Source organism: Eschscholzia californica, unplaced genomic scaffold, assembly GCF_041429995.1.
Source record: "Eschscholzia californica isolate CP2 unplaced genomic scaffold, dmEscCali1.0.p SCAF_2, whole genome shotgun sequence".
NCBI classification, from domain to species: Eukaryota; Viridiplantae; Streptophyta; class Magnoliopsida; order Ranunculales; family Papaveraceae; genus Eschscholzia; species Eschscholzia californica.
Window position 1 is genome coordinate 31,892,023 of NW_028238309.1, and position 7,477 is coordinate 31,899,499.

Here is a 7,477-nt window from a genome sequence, read left to right on the forward strand (position 1 = left end):
AGATTTCTTCAATTTGTTCATCAAAATCTTCTCCAAAGGATACCATCTCTTTTTCTCTCTCTAAGTTTTAATCTAGATCTACAAAAAGAGCTCTACACCCTTTCTATATAATCACCTCAAGCAACCCTATTTTTCCTTCTAACCCACTTCTATTTTATGATACTCAAGCCCACCCTAACTTACTTTTTAAAGACATCTTGCCGAGTTGATAGATCTTCTAGCAGATGTTTCCTCTTTTGAGACTCTTGAAGCCCAAGTTTAGTTAAACACTTAGGATGTTTAACCGACTGAGATCTTTAGGAAGATTTGGGATTAAGTCAGTAAGCATGCAGCGCGCTTCTGCTTTCCCATTTTAGGATGTGAGGCATCGACCTTGTTTACGTGGACCCCCTACACTTCTTCAGAATCCCAGGGCGGACCTGCTGGTGTTTTAGGCGGAGCAAGGCTAGAGTTCCTCAGCTGATCTTGCCGAACTCCCAGTTCTGGCCTTAGGTGGAAGATCTTTTCTGGTCAAGTGGTCCTGACGCCCTGAGACAAATTGACTCGTTGGGGTTCTGGTCTATTCTTGACTTCTTGACGTCAGCCAACGGTTGCCCATGACGGACATGTCCTTTCTGTCTGAAGGAATTTCCTTCTAAAGGAGTGGCCTTCGACGTAGATGGAATTGCGTGCAACTTGGCGAATAGGATAACAATGACCTTATACGGAAGATCATCTAGTATGGTCGAATTAGAGATCGTAATGCTTAGCTAGAAGCCACTTACGATCGTCGGATCACTTGGGTAATCCGCGGCTATGATAGACCGTATCCTACAATGGGTTACACAAAAGAGTGGTGGCTTGAACGAAGAGAATTGCTTAGTGGGAGCTTCACAATATATAGATTAGATCCAGTTTGATAGACCCCAAACATAGAAAGAATCGGGCCCGAAAGGGAGGCCCGGAAAGGCTAAAAGGGAAGCATTGGGCCGGCTAAACCTAGCCCAATAATGGGTTGATCTAGCGGGCCACATAAGGGTATTGGGCTGGCCAAGCCAAGCCCATTAATGGGCTAATCTGGCTGACCACTTTAGTTCATGCATGTGATCCTAAAAACTAGTGTTAGACATATTAGATGTCTGAGATTCCGCTAAGAACACTAGGTGACACCAAAACCAAACAGTGGCATCAGAGCCTCTTGCACGAACTAACTTTGACTAGACGAATTAGATTCAAACTTGATTTATTAGATAGATTAGTTTGAATTAAGATTCGAACATTAACTCGATTAGTTTGAATGAGATTTAGGCTTAATCAAATAAGTTTTGAAAGAGTTTCAATGGATTAAAACCTTAGATTTTCGGTTTTTTGAAAATAGTTTCCGAAAATAAGATTAAGGTTTAGGATTTGTGAAAATAGTTTTAAGAAACAGGGTTTTGTTATGGTTAAACATAAAAAACAACAGCTGGAACAATAAAAAAAGAGGTGGAAGAGGCAGGGGTGGTCAGCAACTTCTAAAACAGTTTTTAGAAACAGTTCGGAGCGACAAGGACGCGTGTGGACCGGTCTAGCATACCTCGGGTATATCCCGAGATGCAGAGTATCGATTTGGGGACATCCCAGTCCGAGTCAGATTGGGATTCCAAGTCCCAATTGGACTTGGATTTCGAGACGCTAAGGTCTCGGACATCCCAGACGCGTCTAAGACGTAACTCGGAATCCCAGCCCGAGACGGACCAGCAAGTCCAAGACACTAAGTTCTCAGACGTCCCAGACGCATCCAGATGCGTCTGAGGTCCCAACACGTCTCGATCTTAGGCTGAGACTTTGACCGAGAGTCTAGACGTGTATGAGACGCGTCTTAATGCATATCGGACTTCATGTCCGAGATGGCATATGCCTGTCCCGAGAGTCCAGACGCTTATGAAACGCGTCTCGCACGTCCTAAGGCATCTTGGACCAAATGCCCGAGATGGCCAATGACCCGTCCTTGGTCAGACGCGCCGGGAACAATAGGACGCGTCCAGAGTAGGGCCAGGACGCGTCTAGACCAAGGAATTAGGCATGTTTGGAACGTGTTGTTCCTGGTCCGGCCAATGACCAAGCCATGCCGTGAGATGTCTTGAGCTTGCCCGAGACTAGTCCATGGGCTTGGACCAAGGTTTGACTTGGGTATTTTGAGTTTGACTCAGGTCCTTTTGGGGCTTGAATGGAGTGGGAGTTTTTCGTCTTTTCACCGTTTTCCCTCCCAGTTCCGCACAAAATTTTTCGACTCAGACCATCCGAAGGCCCTAACGGAGTTTTTCCTAGAATTGATTTTAGGAGATCATTCATGATAGAAACAAAACGTGCCATTAGTCCGAATTTTACGAAAATAGACTTAAGGGTCCGTTTCGTATGTAGATGTCGATAATTTCCCTCGAATAGCTATACGGACCATAGCGAATCCAGATTTCAACCTTAGAGACAAACCTAGTTAGCATACTTAATCATATTATGAATGTCATATTATTGTATGTATGCTTGTGAATGCGGAGACTAGTATGATTTGTGGATCGTTGAGTCTTCTAATTAGAGTATAAGGTCTAGTAAGTCCATTGAAGAACCGAAGGAGGAGATCCAGACGAACCAAAGGCGAAATAAGAAGTTACCTAAGAAAGATCTCTTAGCTTAAGGGGCCATACCTAGGATCTAGTCTGCTTAATTTATTTTCTCGCGCGTATTTACTTATTTATTTACGTTTTATGTCGTGAATGGTTAAGAATTTTGAGTAAAGCCTGCCCAGATTAAGACACCTGTTGAGCCCTTGTTCATCGATGGTGGGTCTGCCTCCGCAGGGCGCCATCTTTTACCTCGGGACAATATGGGTAAACCTATGAATAGGTCTATGTGTCTAAATGGTTATTCTCAATGAATTAGCAAAAGGGTTTTGGATTTCTGATGCACCCGAAAAGGTTGCACACCCAAGCGGAGGTATCAAGTAGTAATCTGGCAAAGCCGAGTTCGATCCAAGGATAGGAAGGTAGTTTGGATATCGAAGGGTTTTATTCGTCGGTTTAAGTGTTACTAGCTAACTTAGACTAAGACGAAAAGGGAACAAAGGTAAAGTGAGGAGTTTTATAATCGAATAACTAACAAAAGAAGAAAACAAGTAAAACAAACTAAATTATCAATGTAAACAGGCGAGAGAGATTCGAGAGAGGAGTTGAAGGAACAAGAGTAGGGAGGCAACAAATAAGTGAGAGAAGTGTCGAGGTCCGGGAATCCGTTGTGGTGAACCTACAACTATTTACGGTCCAATCGAATGGGTAGATGTAAATCTAGTCTCGATTCCTACGGTAGATGTTCATAAACACTACGTATGTCCGGAGATAATATTTAGTCAAACAAACTTCCTAAACGATTAAAACCGAATCATCGAAAATGTCGTCTAGCCGCCTAACTATGTGAAGTGCATGACAAAACACATGAAATTTGGATCTAGACTATGATTGATATCGATCACTTTGCCTAATCGATTAACTATGCAAAGTACTTGATAAGACACATGAAAAACGATTGAAACAAGTAATCGAAATAAGAGAACATCAATTTATTATCAAACATTAAATCATCACATAAACAATCACAAATTCATCGCGTTTGATCCGATATTCGACTCACGAGATTTAGCTAGACATGGCGAAACGAGTAATGAATGGAAAGAAGGTAAAGAAAGACACGAGTTAAAGCGAGAATTCCCCCTTTTTTGATGAAGCGTGAGGCTAAGATCGTCGGAAAAGATAAGTCCAAGGGTGCAGCCGATCTCCCCTTAGCAGAATGTAGGTTCCCATTAGAATTGCAAATTGGGTGTCCCCAAGCAAAATCAGAGTGCCCCATAGCCTTAAAAATCTTCTTCCTCTCAAACTCCATCCACCATTAAAGCTTAGTTCAAGCTTTCTCTCTACAGATTTTAGCTCAAATCACAAGCAAGCATAAGGGAAATCATCAAGAGACACAAGCAAGAAGAACCTTAAACAAAACCCTAGGTTTCTGGCCAAATTAATGGTCGGAATAACCTAACCAAATCCGGCCAAATAGAGCTCCGTCTAGGGCTTCACAAACCGAGCTGCTTCAAGTGCATCCCGTGCCGGCTGAAGGTTGTTCCGCACCGATGCTAGAAGACCCGAGCACTTGCTGCCATGAAAGCTTAAGTCCCGAGCTGCTACTTTCTCTGCCCGTGCTTGAAGGTCAAACCAGCAGCTGCTGTTCGTTCTCAGCCCGAGCTGCTCCTGTGCCGGCCTAGCTCTGGCCGGTCCAAGTTTGGCCGGCCAAGCTATGGCCGGCACTACTCTTTCTCTTTCCCTCTCTCTATCCAAGCTCCTAAACTTGAAGAACTAAAAACCCTTAGAGAACCCTCCTCTTTCTCTCTCCAAAATCTGACTTAGCCCCCAAAAAAAATCCCATAGAAGGTGACCCCTCTTTCTTTTCTTGCAACCCTTGACTAAGACTTAGTCTATAAGATTTGACTTTGTCTACTTAAAGGAGGGTGCTCCTAAAATTAATATCTTTTCTTATTCTTTGGTGTTTCTTGGACTTGGGCTTTGATTGAGACTAAAGAGGTTCCTTCATCATTTCTCTACTAATTTATTTCAAGAGAAGACCTCAACTTCTTTCTTACATAACTTTCCCGTCCGAACTATAAATCGACTTTCGTTTTCACCGTCGGACTCGTCATTGACTCCCCTTGTCATTTAACCTTTGATTTTCACAAAAATGACCAATATGCCCCTGATTCTCTTTTCTTTCCTTTGGTCGCATGAGATGATGATGTGATGATTCGCTCTCTTTATTTCGAACTACACGCCAAACTCCAAATAAACTACCTAGCAATGAAAACACATAAATAATTAGAAATAAAACTCGAAAAGAACTAACTCATCAAAGTTAAGTGACCTAAATGTGGCATTTTCACGCCACATCAACATCCCCAAACTTAGAATTTGCTAGTCCTCGAGCAAACAAACAAAACAAGACAATAAAGAAACCTAGCTCACTTTCAGAGGACTCCCGATTGCATTTAGCGTATGCAACAAGCCTTTAAACCCTTAGGTTACCCCTAAAGGACGAGTTTTGTCTCGTGATGGTTTCCAGTGAATACACCCACAAAGTTCTAGATTCCAAGGGACAAAAGAGTTCAACTATCGATGCAAATAAGGTGATGATCAACAAGTGAGAGACTAAAGTATGTCAAACATATGAATCAAACCAATAAACACAAAAGCATGCTAAGAGTCTCCTCACTAATAGTTTTATACTCAAATGTAAGTATCCCATCATCATGAGTATCATCCAAGGCTAAAGTAACAAAACCTTGTTTCCTATCATAGGACATTTCGCCTCGACTTTAGCCTCGCAGTCATACGCTCTTAAACATGAAATCACTCAAAATCGAATCGTAATGGTTCACTATCAGGTGTGAGCATGGAATAATGTAAACTCAACACAACAAAATTAAATGAGGATAATAAGTTATAAAACGAAATGATCTCTTAGGAATGGAAATAACCACTAAGGGAATGGCGAAGCTCACTCACTCTTCTCACCCACTCTACCCTCTAATAATGTCTCCTAAAGGTCAACGGATACAAGTGATGGAATGGAAGATGATGAAATCCCGAGAATGTCGACGCCTTCAACGATAAAAGAACACTCAAACAACCTTTAAACTTAACTTCTTGCATTGAATACTTTATTTTCATAACACTTACACAAACACAAACACAAAATAACACATATAAACAAACTTTTTTTTTTTTTTTTTTTTTTTTTCCTTTCTTTTCTCTTTTTCTTTCTTTTTCACTTTTTCACTTTTTCTTTTATTTTTTGCACACATATCCAAACACCAAAATAAAAATACAACTAGTATTCTCAACAAATCACCTTTACTTTCACATTTTGCTTTCACATTCTTTCTTCTTTACTTTTCATGCCTTCATTCCCGGGAGTAGTATGATGAATGAATGGATGAAATATTCGTTTCCCTAAAGTTGACACCATTATTGATTTCATGGACTACAAGAGTGAGGTTTATTCGCTATCCTGATGTCACTCCCAGTGGCAAAGTGATGTGACACGAAATGTCACATTTAAGGAGCCTAACATAGACTAATTAGTCCTTTTCGAGTGTTATCAATAACATTTTATGTGTTTTTCTTGTTTAGGTACCATATTTGAAATAAAGAACTTAATTCGGAATAAAGGGAGCGAATTATCACTATCATTTCATGTACCCAAAACGAGAGAAAAAGACTTCAGACAAATCAAATGAGAAGAGGAGTCAAAGACGAGTCCAACGGTGAAAACGGAAGTCCATTCCGAGTTCGGACGGGGAAGTTGTGAAAGAAAGAAGTCGAGGTTCGGTCTTAAAACAAAGATTCTATGAAGGCACCCCCTTGATTTCCAAGTGTAGATTAAAGCCTAAGTCTAAAACCCAAGAGCCTAGATATGAAGGAATAAAACTCAAGCCCAAAGAAGATGAAAGAAGGAAGAGATTTTGGAGGCACCCAATGGACCCAAGTTTGAGTCAAAGTCAAGGTTGACTAAGTCTAGGGTTTGAGACAAATACACTATTCATCTTCTTCTTCATTCATCAATCAACAACCTTGAAAAGGAGGCAAGAAAGAGAGATAAGGAGGCTATCAACTTTAGGGTTTTTGGTTCAAGAGCTTGAGGGTTTGAAGAGAAAGACAAGAGAGAAGAAGGAGGATCCGGCCAAAGCATAGGCCGGCCAGCACACTAGGTCGGCCTAGCTTTGGCCGGCCGAGCAGCAGCTCGGGCTGCAGCACTAGCAGCAGCTCGGGAGCTGCTCGGGAAGTGACCAGAGACGCGGCTTCAGCTGGAGCTGCTCGGGACAGCAGCAGATCTGCTCCGGACAGCAGCTTCATGCATGCTTTCTAGCTCGGGCTGCAAGCTTCTCCGAGCTGGGGACGCCTTCACGGGATGCGGCTGCAGCTCGGACGTGCATGGGACGCGCGCACGGGCCTCGGGACAAGCTAGGGAAGGCCGGGCAGCACCCTTTGGCCAGATCTTCTTGGTTCTTGGCCGGAATTTCATGCTTCTTTGGCCAGATTTATATGAGTGTTCCGACAACCTTTTTTATCCGAAACCTTAGGGCTTTTGCTCCCCATGTCTTGATCTAGCTTCCCATGTGGTTTGATTTGATTTTGGCTGAAGATTGCTAGAGAGAGAAAGCTAGGGTTTAGCTTTAATGGAGGTTTGTGATAAATGGAGAAGATGATGGTGGTCGCTATGGGGAACTCAGAATTTGCTAAGGGGAGATCGGATGCACCTTAGAGAATCATATTATCCGACGATCTTAGCCTCGAACCACATCGAAAAAAGGGGATTCTCTCATCATTTTCTTTCCATTTCTTATCCAATCACCATGTTTAGCTAACCTTAGTGTGTCGATTATATGAGATGAAATGTGATGAATTCGTGATTATGTTTAATATGA